An 18,580-nucleotide genomic window follows, 5' to 3' on the forward strand; every position below is an offset into this window, starting at 1 on the left:
ATGCCTGTTACTTCTTTTTCTTACCTCATGCACTGGTTAGGGCATTCAGTACAATATCAAATACATATTCTGGCCATGTTTCCCATCTTTAGGAGGGGGTGGGGATGAAAGTGTTTCATCGTTATTTGATGTTACTTATAGGTTTTTCATAGATGCCCTTTATCAGATTGAGGACATGAATTCTTAGTTTGCCTTTTTTTTTCTTAATTAAGAAATCTTGACACACATACGTTCCATACATAGTGTACGATCAGTGGCTTACAATATAATCAGGTAGTTCTGTATTCATCACCATGATCATTTTTTCAAACATTTGCACAATCCAGAAAAAGAAATAAAAAGAACAAAGAACTTCTACATACTGTATCCTGGACTCTCCCTCTCATTGACCACTAGTATTTCCATCTACCCCATTTATTTTACCCTTTGTCCCCCCTTTATTTATTTATTTACTTATCTATTGTTGACATTTTTAAAAATTGTATAATATAACATACATAAAAAAAGGAAAAAGCAGTAGTCTTCAAAGCACTCTTCAACAAGTAGTTACAGGACGGATCCCAGAGTTTGTCATGGGCTACCATACCATCATCTCAGATTTTTCCTCCTTGCTAGGAGGAACATTGGAGGCTAGAAGGAATAAATATTTTATCTTCACAATTGAATTTTTTTTCTCTTTTTTGTCAAAAATAATGTACATACAAAAAAGCAATAAATTTCAAAGCACATCGCAGCAATTAGTTGTAGAACAGATTTCAGAGTTTCGTGTGCGTTACAGCTCCACAATTTTTGGTTTTTACTCCTAGCTGCTCTAAGATACTAGAGACTAAAAGAAATATCAGTGTAATGATTCAGCAGTCATACTCGTTTGTTAAACCCTACCTTCTCTGTATAACTCCACCATCACCTTCAATCATTCTCCCACTCTTAAGGAGTATTTGGGCTATGCCCATTCTAACTTTTTCATGTTGGAAGGGTCTGTCAATAATACGGGGTAGGGAGATGGAACTATCTGATGTTCTGGAGACGCTATCCCTTCTGCATTTCAGAACTTATCTGGTCCAGGGACCCATCTGGAGGTTGTGGTTTCTGGAAAGTTACCCTAGTGCATGGAACCTTTGTAGATTCTTATATATCACCCAGTGTGTTTTTAGGATTGGCTGGAATGGTTTTGGTTGGCAAGTTTTGATAGATAGCAGTGTCTAACTGAAGCTTGCATCAGAATTACCTCCAGAGTAACCTCTTGACTATGTGAACTCTCTCAGCCACTGATACCTTATTTGTTACACTTCTTTTCCCCCCTTTTGGTCAGGATGACATTGTTGATCCCGTGGTGCCAGGGCCAAGCCCATCCCTTGGAGTCATCTCCCACTCTGCCAGGGAGAATCTTTTATCCCTGGATATCTTGTCCCACGTAGTGGGGAGGGCAATGATTTCACTTGCAGAGTTGGGCTTAGAGAGAGTGACGCCACATCTGAGCAACAAAAGAGGTCCTCCAAAAGTAACTCTTAGGCATACCTGTAGGTAGGCTAAGCTTCTCCACTACACATAAGCTTCACAAGAGTAGGACTCAAGGTCAAGGGCTTGGCCTATTGATTTGGGTGTCCCTAATATTTGGTGGTAATAGCCCAGCTTCTCCGCTACCTACATAAGCTTCACAAGAGTAAGCCTCAATATCAAGGACATGGCCCATTGATTTGGGTGTCCCTAATGTTTGACACAGTATCAGGGGATTCCTTGATGGTAAAGTTTTAATAGTTCCATATATGTATTTTTTCCATCCCTCAAGAAACTGCTAATACTTTTTGATTATCTGCTTATGTCCAGGCATTATATTAAGCTTTACAGAATTAAAGGCTTTTGTGCTTATTCTGGGCTCCCTGTGTTTGGATTGTTTGAATGATATATCCAGGCAGGTTGAGTTAGATTATATGCTACAGAAAATTTACATTCTGGACAAAATAAATCTTTCTTCTTTTGGTCACAAAGAGTAGATGAAGTTCTAAAATACAGATAATGTCTTCCTTTCCCCTGTATCCTGAATTACCTTAATCACTACATGATTAATTTATCTCTAAATACCAGGTTATAGATGTATTAAGCAGACTCTCAAAATCCAGAAATAATAATTACTTTTCCAGATTAAATGTGACGGCTCTAAGAGCTTACAATCTAGACCTTGTTTTCTTGTATGCATTTTCTAAAGCAGACCATACAGTAATTTTGTTTCTGGCTTATTTTTCCTCACCAAATGTCCCATGGGTTTATTCACAACGTTACATGTCTCACGACTTCGTTCCTTTTTGTATCAGCACAATATTCAGTCATATGTATAAACCATCGTTCCCTAATCTGCTTCTCAGTCAGTACATCCTTAAGCCACCTGCATTCATTAGACATCATGTCTAATGTTCAAAGTCCACAGTCCACCAACACACTCAATTTCAGATAATTTCATTGTTCCCACAAGAAAGATAACTAATAAACACACCCTCACCAAATAGGAAACCTAAACCTCCCCTTAACTCTTGTACTTCCCCCCATTATTTACCCCTGCTGTTGTTGTGGTACTACTGGTGTTTTACTGTTAAACATAGCCCATAGTATGAATAATAGTTTCCCCCCTAGATCCTGAACTTAAACACTGTTTGTATAAGAATCATACCTTTGAAATAGTTCATGCAAGAATTAATTTATATTTGTAGTGTTAATCATTTGAGCATAGGTCTATACAACCCCTTTCAATCATGTTCACCTCCAATATGGTAATAATACTTATAGTCCCACTAGTGAACAGCCTTCACTTCTATCTGTTCCCTTACATTTGAGTTCAACCTTATTAGCTAATCATTCACCCATCTCTACCTTCTATGTGTCTCTAAGTCCCCTATATTCTATATTATAAACCTCCAATTTTACCTTTACCATGGTCATAAAAGTGAAGTTTTACAGTATCTATCCTTTTGTATCTGACTTATTTCACTCAGCATTATGTCCTCAAGGCTCATCCATTTGTTATGTGGTTCAAGATGTCATTTTATCTTACTGCTGCATACCATAATATTCCATCATAGTTATATGCCACATTTTGTTAATCCACTCGTCTGTTGATGGGCATTTAGTTTGTTTCTGTCTTTTGGTGATTGTGAATAATGCTGCTATGCACAACAGTGTGCAAATGTCTGTTTATTTCACTGCTTTCTGCTCTTCTGGGTATATACTGAGTAGTGCTATTGCCAGGTCATAGAGCAACTTGATATTTGGTTTCCTAAGGAACTGCCAAATTGTCTTCCATAGTAACCATGCCATTATACATTCCCACCAGCAGTGAATAAAGTGTCCTATTTTCTCCACATCCTCACCAACATTTGTAGTTTCTGGTTTATTATCAGCCATTCTTATAGGTTTGAGGTGGTATCTCATGTAATCTTGTTCTACATATCCTGTATAGCTAATGAAAATGAGCATCTCTTCATGTGCTTTTGAGCCATCATATTTGCTCTTCAGAAACGTGCCTATTCATATCTTTAGCCCATTTTGTCATTGGTTGTTGTGTTGTATGATTTCTTTAAATATACAGGATTTCAAACCTTTGTCTGATATATGATTTCCAAATATTTTCTCCCATTGAGTTGGCTGCCTCTTCACCTTTTTGACAGAGTCTTTTAAGATGCAGAAGCATTTGATTTTGAGGAGTTCCTATTTATCTAATTTTTTCTTTTGTTGCTTGTACTTTGGGTGTAAAGTTTAGGAAGCTACCTCCTATTACTAAGTCTTAAAGGTGTTTCCCTACATTTTCTCCTAGAAACTTTATGGTTCTAGTTCTTATATTTAGGTGTTTGATTCCCTTTGAGTTAATTTCGATTAGGGAATAAAAGGAGCACCAGATGCAAGGTTTTCACAATCACTTTGTAAAAGTTTTATTATTATACAATCGTCTTCAAGAATCAAGACTACTGGAACACAGATCAATAGTTTCAGGTACTTTGTTCCAGCCATTCCAGTACACTGTAAACTAAAAAGGGATATCTGTATAATGTGTAAGTATAACCCCTTGACTCTGAAATCTCTCAGCCACTGACACTTTATTTTGTCTCATTTCTCTCTTCCCTGTTTTGGTCAAGAAGGCTTTCTCAGTCTCTTGATGCTGGGTCTCTGCTCATCTCGGGATTTGTGTCCCACACTACCAGGGAGATTTATACCCCTGGGGTTCATGTCCCACATAGAGAGGGGAAGGGCAGTGAGTTCACCTCCAGAGTTGGCTTAGAGAGGCCACATCTGAGCAACAAAAGAGGTTCTCTGGGGGGTTGACTCTTAAGCCTAATTTTAAGTAGGTTTAGCCTCTCCTTTGCAGGAATAAGTTTCATAGGGGCAAACCCCAAGATCAAGGATTGGCTGTCCCCTCTGCTTGCAAGAGTATCAGAAATTTTCCAAATGGGAAAGTTGAATATTTCCTCCTTTCTTTCCAGTTCCCCAAGAGGACTGTGCAAATACTTCTTTTATTCCCTATCATGTGTTTTTATGAATGAATGTCAAACTTTAATACTTTTCCCGCTCTGAGATGATCATATGTGTTTTCTCTTTTTATTTATTGAAGTGGTGAAATGCACTGATTGAATTTCAAATGTCACACTTATTTTACATTACCCCACTTGATCATGTTATATTGTTGCTTTAATGTATTGCTTAATTCAATTTACTAACATTGGTCTATAACCTTCTTTTCCCTAAGTGTCCTACCAAAGTTATTCTAGCCTCAAAAAAAAAATTGAAAAATGTTCACTCTTCTGTTTTCTGAAAAATTCATATTGAATTGGTATTATTTCATTTAAATCTACTATACTGCATTTTTCTTTTTCTCCCATCTGTTTTTGTTCCTTCTTTACTGCCTCATTTTGTATCACTAAAATGTCTTTTACTATTCTATTTTATTCTCCTTATTGACTTTTTAGTGAGATGTCTTTAATTTTTAGTCTTTTGTGATGGTTACCCCACAGAAGCAGGATATGACACTTCTCACATTAAAAGAATCAGAGAAAAAGTTTAATACATATACATACAGGGGACTCAGGGAGAGCTGAGCAGGTAAAAGCAGGCCAAGGTGGCTTGGTCAAAGCAGAAGGCCTGGTTTGGGCTTGTATAGTGGCTATGGGGTGGTGCTGGGGAAAAGTTTCCACATGTAGGTGGTATAAATTTGCTCCTGGTGACAAAGTAAGTGCTTGGACAGTTTTCTTACTATCCTGTCCAGTTGTGGGTATAGTAGATATGGAGGTTGAGGTTTAAAAAGAAGTCTCTAAAAAGAAGTCAGTGATTCATCCAGGGGTGAAAATCTCCCTGGTGGCATGGGAGATGACTGCCAGGGATGAGTCAGGCCCTGGCACCCTGGGATCAACAATGCCATCCTGACCAAAAGGGGGAAAAGAAGTGTAACTAATAAAGTTCAGTGGCTAAGAGAGTACAAATACAGCCGAAAGGCTACTCTGGAGGTCACTCTCAGACAAGCTTCAGTTAGACATTTCTACCTATTATAGCTTGCCAAAACCCTGTCAAAACCATTCCAGCCAATCCTAAAGAACACCTAGAGCAGTATATAAGATTCTACAAAGGTTCCATGCCCTAGGGTCCCTTTCAGAAACCTACAACCTCCAAATAGGTCCTGAAATGCACAGGGGCAGCCTCTCCAGGGTATTAGTTCCATTTCCCTACCCCATATTATTGGTAGACCCTTCCAACATGAAAAAGTTAGAATGGGCTTAGCCCAAATACCCTAAAGAGTGGGAGGAAGATCAAAGGTGATGGTGGAGTTATAAAGAGAAGGTAGGGTTTAATAAATGATTGATTGCTGAATCCTTATATTAATATTTACTTTAGTCTCTGGTATCTTAGAGCAGCTAGAATAAAAACCTAAAGTTGTAGAATTGTAACCCGTACCAAACTCTGATCTGTTCTATAACCAATTGTTGAAATTTATTGCTTTTTTGTGTTTTTTGTATAGATGTTATTTTTCGCCAAAAAAAGTCAATTGTGATGATAAATGTACAGCTATATGATGATATTGTGAACCATTGGTGGTATACTTTGGATGATTACATGGTATGGGATATATATTATATATCAATTAAAAATTAAAAAGAAATCTGTCTGGAACTGGGTTTTATACAACCCAAGGAGGGACTCATGGCAGCTGATTGGGAGGAGCCTGCAGGAGGAATGGTGGCAGCGAGAAGGGGCTAGGGAGGCAGATGGGACCAGCCTGGTTGTATGTAGAGCAGTTAGGCTGCTGTGCTTCTCAACCCTAGCTACATGGTAACTTTAAAAACAAAAGTTTGGGGTACATGGGTGATTCAGTGGTAGAATGCTCACCTTGATGCAGGAGACCTGGGTTTGAGTCCCAGACCATGCACCAAAAATAAAATAAAATAAAATAAAAACAAAATTTTGACCATACAAAAAATAAAAATAAGTCAGTGATCCAACATCAAAAATGGAGTCAGATCCTTTACTATAGTAGTAGTACAGATCACCAGATGTAAGCTTAATGTTTGTATTATATTTTACTGCTAGATCAGTTTTCTAAAACTTTGTCTAAGATTTCTACATCCGTATTCATGGGAGATGTTAAATAGTAATCTTCTTTTCTTGCCTATCTTTGTCAGATTTTGGTATCAATATTGAACCAACCTCACAAAATGTATTGGGAAGTTTTTTTTTTTAGTTTTTTTTGTTTGTTTGTTTGTTTACATGAGCAGACAACAGGAAACAAACCCAGGTCTCCAGCATGGCAGGCAAGAACTCTGCCTGCTGAGCAACCGTGGCCTACCCATTGGGAAGTTTTTGCTTTCTGTATTCTCTGAATTTTGGATAATAGTGGTATTATCTCTTTCTTGGATGTTTGGCAAAATTCACCAGAAAAGCAATCTTGGCATGGAGTATTCTTTGGAGCAAGTTTTTACTACAGATTCAATTTCTTTCATAGATATGACTGCAGCTTTTTTTTTTTCAGGTGTCAGTTTTGAAAAGTGTTTTTTCAGAAATTTTATCTTTGTTTCTGAGTTGTCAAAATATATTGGCATAAATTATTTTCTTAATGTCCTCTTTTTATTTCAATTTCTGAATATATAATATTTACTTTTTCATGTCTGATATTGGTAATTTATCTCTCTTTTGCTTATTCTGTCTTGCTAGGGGTTTAACAATTTTGTTTTATTGATCCTCTCTAGTGTGTAATCACTATTTTATTTGTTTTTGCTTTTATAATTTTATAAAATAATTTATAATTTTTCTTCTGCTTTGTATTTTAGTTTGATGTTGTTTTTCCACCTTTTTTGATGCTAGTAAAGTATTCATGAATTTTCCCCCTTTTCTAATGTATATGTATTTTTTTTTTTTTTTTTTTTTTTTTTTTTTAAAGGAAAGACAGAGAGAAGGAAGGAAGGATAGAAGGAAGGAAGGAAGGAAGAAAGGGAAACATTTTCTTGTTTTTATTGTATTCTGTTTCTCCGTATTTTGTTACATGGGCTGGGGCCGGGAATCGAACCGAGGTCCTCCGGCATAGCAGGCAAGCACTTTGCCCGCTGAGCCACCGCGGCCCGCCCAATATATGTATTTTTAATAGCGTTTTTCATCATCATTTCTAAATATTTCTCATTTCTGTTATACCTTCTTTTCAGCCCATAGATTATTTGGAAATGTGTTTCTTTTTTTTTGGCATGGGCAAGCACTGGGAATCGAACCCGGGTCTCCGGCGTGGCAGGTGAGAACTCTGCTACTGTGCCACCATTGCCCGCCCTGGAAATGTGTTTTTTAATTCCTAAATATATGGGAGTTTTAAAAATATTGTTTATTTCTAGTCAATTCCGTTATGGTCATTGAGATTACATTCTAAATGACTGCAGTGTATTTAAATTTGTTGAGAATTGCTGTATGGTTTGGTCTATTTTGATCAATGTGCAGTTGAAAAAATGTGTATTCTGTGGTTGTTGCATGTGATATTCTATATGTGTTAGTGCAGTTGGTCAACTGTGTTATTGGGATCGTCATTTTCACTGAATTGTTGTCTGCTTTTTTAATCAGCATCCGAGAGTAGTATGTTATTCACCAGCTCTGATTGTAGATTTGTCTATTTTTCCATTTGATTTTATTTGGATTTTTTAAACAGTTATAGAAAAATTGGGAGTATTGTACAATGAATATATTTATTCTTCAGTCTGTTGAGCGTTAGTTGCTGATCTGCTGCCCCATCTCATGTAATATGTTATTTTCTTTAAAAAGGGCATTCACCTACATAATCACAATACAGCTGTCAAAATCAGGTAGTTAATATTGGTGCATTCCAGTCTCCATTCAGTTTTCACCATTTGTCCAACTTTTTTTTTAAACAAGAGGAGGCAGTTCAGAATTACTTGTTGAATTTGGTTGCCATGTTTCTTTAATTTCCTTTAGTTTGAAATAGTTCTTTAATCTTTCATTGACTTTTCATGACCTTGATGCTTTTATTAGGTCTGTTTGTAGAATGTCCCTCAATTTGAGTTTCTATGTTTCCTTATTATTAGATTTAAATTCGCCGTTTTTGGTGGGAATATCACAGAGTGACTTTGAATGCTTCTCATTGCTTCCTATCAGCTGCCTCACAGTTTTCCTTTGTTGCACTACTGACAATGATTACTTTAATCATTTACTTGAATAAGAGGTGTCTGTCTGGTTTTTGCAGTGTACTTTTCCCCTTCATAATTAATTATATTGTGGGGAGTTACTTTGAATGTATGGAAATATCTCATACCTAAGTAAACTTTCAGTTTATTTATTTGTTCTTTTTTGCCTGTGCAGAATCATGCTTTCTTATTTTATTCAATGAGTTATAATCTATTACTGTCTTTTTTCACCACTTTCTACCTTGAAAAAAAATTATAGATTCAAAGAGGTTACAGAAACAGAGCAGTGGACTCCTGGGTATCCATCACCCGCCTTCCCCATTGGTAATATCTTACATTACTGTAATACATTATGAAAACCAAAAAATTGGCATTGGCACAACACCGTTAACTAGATTGCAGACCATTATCAGATGTCACCAGTTTTTGCATGCACTCAGGTTTTTTTAATACTTGCATGCATAGTTCTGTGAAATTTTATCACATGTATAGATTCATCTACCAACATAATCAAGATACAGAAATGTTCTGTTACCACAAAGAAACTCCATTGCACTACCTTGTTCTGGTCTAACCCTCCCATTTTGCCTCTGATCTGTTCTACTGGATAATATTTTTATTTTTGAGAATGTTATATAAATGGAATCATATATACAGGTAACCTTTGAGGTTGGCTCTCTACTCAGCATAATGACTTTGCAATCCATCCAAATTGTTCTATATATCAGTAGTTCATTTTGTATTGCTGTATAGTATCCCATTGTATGGATGCATTATAGTTTGTTTATGCATTTATGTGTTGAAGGATATATGAATGTTCATATACTTGTTTTTGTATGTATGTATATTTTTATTTCTCCAGGACAGCAGTTCTCAACCAGGGATGATTTTGGTCCCCCAGGGGTCATTTGGAAATATCTGAAGATTTACTTGATTGTCACAAGTAGGGAGAGGGTTTCCTGCTGACATCTAGTGAGTAGAGGTCAGGGATGTTGCTAGACATCATAGAATGCACAGGGCAGAACCCATTCAACAAAAAATTATTTGGTCCTTAATGTCAGCATGGTTGAGATACTCTGTTCCAGGATAAATGCCCAGGCATGTGATTGCTGGGCTGAAAAGTTAAAGGTATGTTTAATTTTATAAGAAACTGCCAAATTATTTTTCAGGCTTGTTGTGCCATTTTACATTTCCACCAGCAATGCATGAGTGATCTAGTTTCTCCACATCCTCACCAACATTTGGTACTGTTAGTATTTTAAATTTTAGCCATTTTAATAGGTATGTAATAGTATCTTACTGTCATTTTAATTGCATTTCCCTAGTGGCTAATAATGTTGAGCATTTTTTCATGTACTAATTTATCATCTCTATTTTTCTTTGATGATGTATTGATTTGGGTTTTTTGCTCCTTCTCCAGTTGGATTGTTTGATTTTTTTAACTGTTGATTTAAAGAGTCTGTGTATTCTGGATACACATCTTTTGTTGGATATGAGATTTGGAAATATTTTATATCTGTACAAAATCATGTTCATTATATTCAGTGTTATTATCATAATTTCTTTTGATGCTCAAAATGTACTAATTTGGTGGCCAGTGAAAGCTCCCCTTCATGCTGACTTCTGTTTTCTTTTTACATGTCCCAGTCGCTCTATGAACATATTGCTGCTTTCAGAAGCAAGACATTCTAAGCACATCTTGTACTTTTCCTTCTCCAGCTCTGAATCAGCCATTTTTCCAATAAGCCTGGTTTCTTTTAGAAAAAAGTGATATTTTATAAGCCCAGATTTGAACATGAGGGATGTACCTTGGTATTGGGATGTCTCTGCTCCCAATTCTCTCTGAAGACATATATAACTACATTTGTACTTTATATGCACATTTCTCTACCTATATATATTGAAAAACATAAGTTCACACTAATATATGCAAATCCTAAAGGTTCATTCTACTTTTTTCTGTTTCTGTATTTGTAACTCCCTTATCTGATATTGAGGTACCTTACTTCTAATATTCTTTATATATTTAGGTCAGTGTTCCAGTCTCTGCTGTCACCTTTCCCCTGTTAGGATGGCACACACTCTTATTTTGACCATGACCATATATTCAGACTACTTTGTTATTTGGACCCCACACCCCTTCATCCTGATTTGTTTTTGATACTCCATGCTAGGCCATCCCTCAATATGAACACTTGGTCTCTGACTTAACCTCCATCAGATTGCTCACCTCTCCTTCACATGGATACCCTTACTTACCCACTTAGGCTCTAACTTCACCCTATTGAACACCTACTTCCATGTATGTCTTCCTTACCCTGCTTGGACTCTGACACTTTAGGTTGGACTGTGGTGGGTGCCTTTCTCACCCTGCTTGAGCTCTGACTTGCCATTTCCTACCCCTGTTTAATACCCTTCTCATCTTGCAGGGGCTCAAACCTGGCTATCTCTAATTGTAAATATCTTCCTTACTCTGGTCTAGCTCTCCCACTGCATGTCAGACTGCCCCTCTGTTTAGATACCCTCCTCATTCTACTTGCAGTCTGACTGTCTGGTCTAGGCTGGGCCTGCCTCTTTGTGAAAGCCTACCTCATCCTGATCAGTATCTGATATTGAACACCAGGCCATACCTCTATGGAGATATTTCCCTCACTCTGTTTTGATACCCTGTGCTGTGACACTTCTTTACATGGGCACCTTCCTCACCCTGATAAGCCTTTTATATTTAGATTTGGGCCACTGTTGCACTATCCCTAACAGGTCCCCATTTTGTACTGCCCACCTAATAGTTTTAAGTTTGTTCAGAAAGGGAAAAATGAAAAGCCAGGGGAGGGAAAAGAGAAAGGGAAGATTATTTTTGGTTGGTTGTGTAGCATTTTTCCCCCATCCTTTTACTTTCAACCTATGACTTTATATTTAAAGTGTGTCTCTTGTAAATAGAATATGGTTGGATCTTAATCTTTTTTAACTTGTCTGTTACTCTTTGTCTTTTAATTGGGGTATTTAGTCCATTTACAGTTAACATAATTATATAATAATTTTTAGATAGTTGATTTTAAGCTTTGCTAGTTTATATTCATTTGTCCTATGTTATTTAAATTGCTCAATTATTTTTATTCTATGTTATCTCTGTTGGGTTTTTTCAAGTTTTTGAAATTCTTTTTATTAAGTTAGAAACTCCAGAAAAGTACAAAGCCTATGAAAGTTGAAGCATTTCAGCAAATAAGAAAAAATGTTTACATATATTTGTAATGACAACTATTAGTTCTGGTCTTAAATATACTTTGCACTCTGCTCAAATTAAATATGTTCTGAAGTACTTGGAAAAGACTTCATATGGCTTACATTTGAATCTAAATTCCTATCAATGGCTTAGTTATAGTCTCTTATTAAGTTCAAGATTTGATTCATAAGAAAAATGACTTTGTTGATTTGGAGTGCCTTTGAAGAGCAGAAATATGAAATACGCATATATCACAAGCACCCTGCCTTTGGTTTAGGTGGTATCTCAGATCAAAGTTGAATTAATATAATAATTTTTAGTACTTTCTAGTTGTGTTATCTGTCTTCAGTAGGCCAATGAAAATACAAAGATCTAACTGCAGAAAAAAAGTTTGGTAGTATCAGAATGATTCTCTATCATAGCAGTTTTTATATCTAAGTTTCATACATAAATAGGTGATGTTGAAATCTGTGCAATTTCTATCCTCATAAATAAATGTATGGTTACATTTTAGCATCTTATCAAGAGTCATAATGAAGCAGTAAGTAAAAATATTTACTACTTTTGCCAAATTCAGTAACACAGACCGCCAGAGGCAATAAAGTTTACTTAATTAACTTTTGATAATGTGACAGTTTTCAGTGGCTTTGGAGTCTTAACATACTTTCTGTTACAATTATGACTAAAATAATAAAGGAGAAAACCAAAGAAAATAAATTAGGTCACTTTTTAGATCTAAATATTGAATTGGCTTTTCCTTGAACTGGACGTCAATTCTCCAAGTTTTGGAAAGAAAACAAAAGCATCTTTATAATTCACAGTATATATATTCAGGGTCTAATGATATATCTGTTGCCAGTGTGGGCTACCTTGTCATGTTCTCTTGATTCAATAACAGATGGTTCCATAACTATTAAAGCACTTAACTGCTTCTGGGCACAGGAGAGAACAGTTCCAAACTGAACAGGTTTCTCTGGTGAATGGCTTGATCAAACCTTTTCTGTTCTTTTATATACTCTATCAATTCATCTCTTGTTCTTTACACTGCCTCTTCCACAGCTTTTCCATTTTGCTTCTGCTCTTTTATTATTGCTGCCTTGATGGTGTACAGCTTTTTTAATTGTCTCAGATAATTTTTCTTGATCTTTCACATGTTTGGTCTTCCATAATTCCCTTTCTTCAGCATAGACTTTTTCCAATTTTTTTCTTTCTTTTATGGCTTTTAACACTGCATCGTTCATTGTCTCTTTCTCAAGAAGGAAACTCAATATTACAGATGGAAATACCTTTGCAGCAGATAATAATGCCTCTTTATTTCTTTGCCTTTCTTCTTTCAGACATTTTTCCAATATTTCCTTCTGTTCTCGAGAATCCTGAATCAAAGCTTCATTTATTTTTTCTTTTAGCAGTTCTTTCTCTATATCTAGCATTTCATGGAGCCTCTGAAGAGTTCGAGGCTGTGAAAATATCAATATTACGGAATCATCAAAGCAGTGTTTTCTTCCTGAAGATTGGTTGCTGGTGATCCTTGGTCCTGTGCCACATGTCAGGACACGTGGTACCATGTGCTGAGGTCTTCCTTCTCTTCTGGGTTCTCTCTATTGGGATTTTTATTATATTTTTTTCTACCTTTTAGACCAACTAGGTAGAGATCTCTGTCTGGTGCTAAGGCAAGTTCTACTTCCTTGAGTACAGCCAAACTCTGCTATGTCCTACACATCTGCACCTCCAACCTGTGCCCTCAAAGGTTGTGTTTAAGGATACTAGGATGATCCTCTTTTCCACATCAAGCTTGAGCACGCAAAGGACAAACATATGGGAAAGGACTGATGTAGAATATGGGGAAAGACATCTGTTCAGTTTGGAACTGTTCTCTCCTGTGCCCAGAAGCAGTTAAGTGCTTTAATAGTTATGGAACCATCTGTTATTGAATCAAGAGAACATGACAAGGTAGCCCACACTGGCAACAGATATATCATTAGACCCTGAATATATATACTGTGAATTATAAAGATGCTTTTGTTTTCTTTCCAAAACTTTTAGTAGTTATCCTAGACATTATAATATGCTCCCTTGGCTTTACAGTTTACCTTAATCAGTACTATTAACACTTTATATGCAATGAAGAGTCTTTACAATTTAACACTTTTTACCCCTCCTTCTATTTGTGCTTTTGTTACCATATATTTATGTTCTACTTTTTATATATCCCTACAAAACTTAATGTTACTTTGAACAATTTCCTCCCTCTCTCCCTCCCTTCCTTCCATTTTGGGTTTTCAGCAGTTAAGTTCTGATGGTCCAAAGGGTGATTTTTCTTTGTTATTCATTTGTGTTCACTGTGCTTTCTAACCTGGTGGGTTAAAAAAATATTTTTTGGACAAGACAACATAATGCATCTTTATTCGTCAGCAGCTTTCCCTACTGGAAATGTCTTTCCCCATATTCTACTCTGAAGAGATGTCTTTCCCCATATTCTACATCAGTCCTTTCCCATATGTTTGTCCTTTGCGTGCTCAAGCTTGATGCGGAAAAGAGGATCATCCTAGTATCCTTAAACACAACCTTTGAGGGCACAGGTTGGAGGTGCAGATGTGTAGGACATAGCAGAGTTTGGCTGTACTCAAGGAAGTAGAACTTGCCTTAGCACCAGACAGAGATCTCTACCTAGTTGGTCTAGCACTAGGTACTAGGCCAGGCAGCCTGGAAAGCCTTTTATCTGTTTTGGAAAATTCTTTTCCGTTAACTCTTCGGAAGTTTCTACAGTATTTTCTTTTCTCCTAGAAATGAAATTACATATCCGTTACATTATACAATTGTGTCCCATGAGTCTTCTATGCTCTCACCTGTTTATTCCATTCTTTTTCCTTTTAATTTGGTTAATGCTTTTGATCTTCTTTGAGTTTATTGGTTGTTTTTTTTTCATTCTAAAATATTCATATGATTAAAAGAAAATAGATTCCAGTTTTCTCTTGAGGCTTTCCATCTTTCTACCCACTGTCCCCCATCTTTTGCTCTATTAGCGTCTTAATAGTTATTTTAAAGTCCTTCTCTGCTAACTCCAGTGTCTGAATTCCTTGTGAATCAATTTTTCTTGTCTGTTATTTCTCTCAATTTTTGGTGATTTTTTATTGCTTCATATATTTGATAATTTTTCATCATGCGCTGAATAAAAGAATCATGGAGACTGAGGGTGATGTTACTTTCCACTGTAGATGGTATACCCTTTTTCTGTTAATTAGATAGAATGGCTAATTACCTAAGTCATTTCAGAAATGTAACTAGGTAAGAGCTGAATTGAAGGCTGTGTTGACTCATTGCACTTTTGATTTGTCTTGGTTCATTAGACATGACCTTTCTGGATTTTTGTACTATATTCTGACAGGTCTTTGATTCTTCAGTAATTGAATACTATGGGATATTCAGTTCTAACTTTCAGATGTTTGAAATAGCTCTTTAAACTCCCAGCCCTTGCAACTTTCTAGTATGGCAAATGTTTTAAGGGGAGACTAGCCAATATTTGTTGTGGTTACACTTTCTTAATGGAAATTTATCTCCTAAGTACTTGGGGATTACAAGTGATTTCGTGTTTTTCTGACCCACGACCTCTTCTTGGGAGTAGCCCTCCTAGGCTTCAAAATCTGGCAGTGGAAGACCTAATATGTGTTTGCTCCAGGCCTCTTCATCTAGTGGAACTTGGCCTCCTTTAGGGCCATGACTGATGCAGAAAATTTTACTCTACTTTTCTGGCTCCACCTCCCAGCCTCCTGTTCCACCTCAACAATAAGGAAATGTCCTATGGGGGGAAATCATCTAGGCAGATTCTGTTATCAGAACTTTCTCGTCACTCTAAGCAGAAACTCTACATCCATTAAGCATTAACTTCCCTTTTCCCTCGACCCCTGCACAAATAAACTATAGTCTACTACTGTCTCTGTGTATTTGTATACTCTATTTCATATAAGTGTAATTATACAATATCTGTCCCTTTACATCTGACTTATTTCACTTAACATGATGACCTCAAGATTCTTTTATGTAGATAGCCTGCATCTGAGCTTCATTTCTTTATATGGCTGAATAATATTGTATTATATATATATTCTGTCTGTCAGTTCTTCTTTTGATGGACCCTTGGGTTGCTTCCACTCATGGAAGGAGAATAATCCTGCTATAAACATTGGTATACAAATATCTGTCTTAAGTTCCTGGTTTGAATTCTTCTGGGTAAATACTTAGAAGTAAGATTTCCAGGTCATTTAGTAATTCAGTGTTTAGCTTTTTGATGACCCACCAAACTGTTTTTCACATTGGCTGCATGATAAATTACATACCGACCAACAATGTACTAAAACTTGCATTTTTCCGTATCCTAACTGACACTTATTACTTTCCTATTTTTAATTATAGCCATTCTGGTAGATGTGAGAAGTCATCTCATCATGGTTTTGATTTGCATCTCCCTAATGGTGAATAATAGTAAGCATCTTTTGTTAAACCTATTGGCCACCTGGACACTTACATCAAGAATTGTGCATTCCTATTCTTTGCTCACTTTTTGTGGCAAACCATTTAGAATGCTTTTTTTTTTTTTTTCCTTTCGGTGCATAGTTTTCCAGTATTTTCTTTGTGGTTACTGTGGGTCTTAACATTTTAAATCTATAACATTTTCATATGGTTTTATACCAACTTGCTTCAATAACATATACATACCATGATCCTGTACCCCTCAGCCCTCTCCATCTTTATGTAGTTCTTGTTGCCAGTTACGTATCTATGCATTATCAGTCACAAACCATTTATTTATAATTACTTTTTATGCATTTGCATTTTAGATCCTGTGGGAAATAAAAAGTAGGGATATAAAACAAAAATACTATAGTACTGTCATTTATATTTACCAATGTCATTACCTTTTTGCCAGAGTTCTTTATTTCTTTGTGCAACTTTGATCTATTGTCTAGTGTCTTTTTGTTTATATCTGAAGAAATCCCTTTAGCATTTCTTATAGGGTAGCTCTAGTGGTGACTAACTCCCCCAGTGTGGTTTTTTTTTGGTTTGTTTTTTTTAATCTGGGATGTCTTAATCTCTCCCTCATTCTGGGAGGATAGCTTTTCTGAGTATAGACTTCTTGGTGGGCAGTTTTTTGCTTTCAGTATTTTAAATATATCATCCCACTGTTTTCTTGCCTCCATGGTTTTCCTGGAGAGATTAACATTTAGTCTTATTCCACCTCCTGTTTTACATGAGACATTGTTTCTGTTTTGTGGCTTTCAGAATTCTCTATCTTTGGCATTTAACATTTTGATTATCCTGTGTCTTGATGTGGGTCTGTTTGGGTTTATCCTTTTTGAGTTCATTGATCTTCTTGGATGTATGTATTCATGACTTTCATTAAATTTGCAGTTTTCAACTATTATTTCTTCGAATGTTCTTTCTGCCCCTTTCACTCTTTCTTCTCCTTTTGGGGCTCCCACAGTTTGTGTATTGGTGTTCTTGATGGTTTCCCACAAGTTTCTCAGTTTCTCTTCACTTTTCTTCATTCTTTCTTTCTGCTCCTCAGAGTAGATTATTTCAATTTTCTTATCTTTAAGTTCACTGATCTTCCTTCTGCTAGTTCCAGTCTGCTGTTGAACCCCTGTAAGAAATTTTTTATTTCTTTTACTATGACTCAGCTCTGTTTGGTTCCTTTTCTTGGTTTCTCTCTCTTACTGAGATTCTCTTTGTGTTCATCTGTCATTTTTCTGATTCTGTTTAGTTATTTTTTCATGTTTTCCTTTAGCTCTTTGAATGTTTTTGAGGACCAGTTTTTTTAAGTCTTTTTAAGATCTGGTCTTCCTAGTTGGTGTTAGCCATTGTTTCCTGTTTCTTTATGTGTTTTGCACATTTTTGATACAGCATTTGGTATGTTGATGTGTTATCCTTGAAATTTGGATGCTGAGTTGTCTCTTCCTTAAGCTTGTATACAACTAATGTTATGACCAATTTTATTTGATACCAGGACCTAATAATGACAGTAACAAAAAGTGTAAAAGAAAAAGAAATCACCCCTCTAGTCTTTGCAGCTTGGCCTGTACTAGTGCTCTCCTTCAGAGCTTAGCTGTCCTAACAATAAGTATAGAGAATAACCTGATACAAAAACAGAGCTCTCTCTCGGTTCTTTTGTGCATGCGTCTTGTTCTTGTCACACATTCTTGAGTGATCCTAGGAATTCCTCTGTTTGCATGGATCTCTTTTCCCTAGGCAACAGTGTTTCCTCATAGCCCCAGACCCTGCAGATATGTCCCACACCCTACAAACGTTTGCCCCAGGTAGCTGTGATTTGACTGTTCTCCCACAGTGTTCTCCCACAAAGAGCAAGTTCTGCTCTAGCAAGCCTGTAATGAATGTCCTAATTCATTCTTTCAGGCTGCCACTAGACTGATTAGCCAGACATACATGCTGCCAGCTATGCATGAGGGTTACTCTGCTTTCTCCAGGACCAGGAACCCACATGGGGAGCACACAGGCTGGCTCTGTGCAGAGCCAGTGAAGGACTGATTAGAGGCTAGCCAAGGTGCCGTGAGATCCTTCCACTTTTAAGTTGCTTTTTCTTGTTTTTGCACTTGCCCTATTACTGCATTCCTTCACCCAACTTTCCGAACATTAAGAGAGAATATTCTGCCATCTCTTGTTTGTTTTTTGTTTTGTTTTTCTTATAAGTGTT

The 18,580-nt window shown here is 36.4% G+C and overlaps 1 protein-coding gene and 1 pseudogene across 8 annotated transcripts in view; one reads left to right on the forward strand and one right to left on the reverse strand.

The window, feature by feature from the left end:
* ALMS1 (ALMS1 centrosome and basal body associated protein) overlaps positions 1-18,580 on the forward strand; it is a 308,517-nt gene that overhangs the window by 158,567 nt on the left and 131,370 nt on the right. The gene's annotated exons all lie outside the window — the stretch shown is intronic.
* Positions 12,705-13,439, reverse strand: LOC143661685 (coiled-coil domain-containing protein 91 pseudogene; annotated as a pseudogene).

The sequence above is a fragment of the Tamandua tetradactyla genome, chromosome 17, assembly GCF_023851605.1.
Source record: "Tamandua tetradactyla isolate mTamTet1 chromosome 17, mTamTet1.pri, whole genome shotgun sequence".
Taxonomy (NCBI): Eukaryota; Metazoa; Chordata; class Mammalia; order Pilosa; family Myrmecophagidae; genus Tamandua; species Tamandua tetradactyla.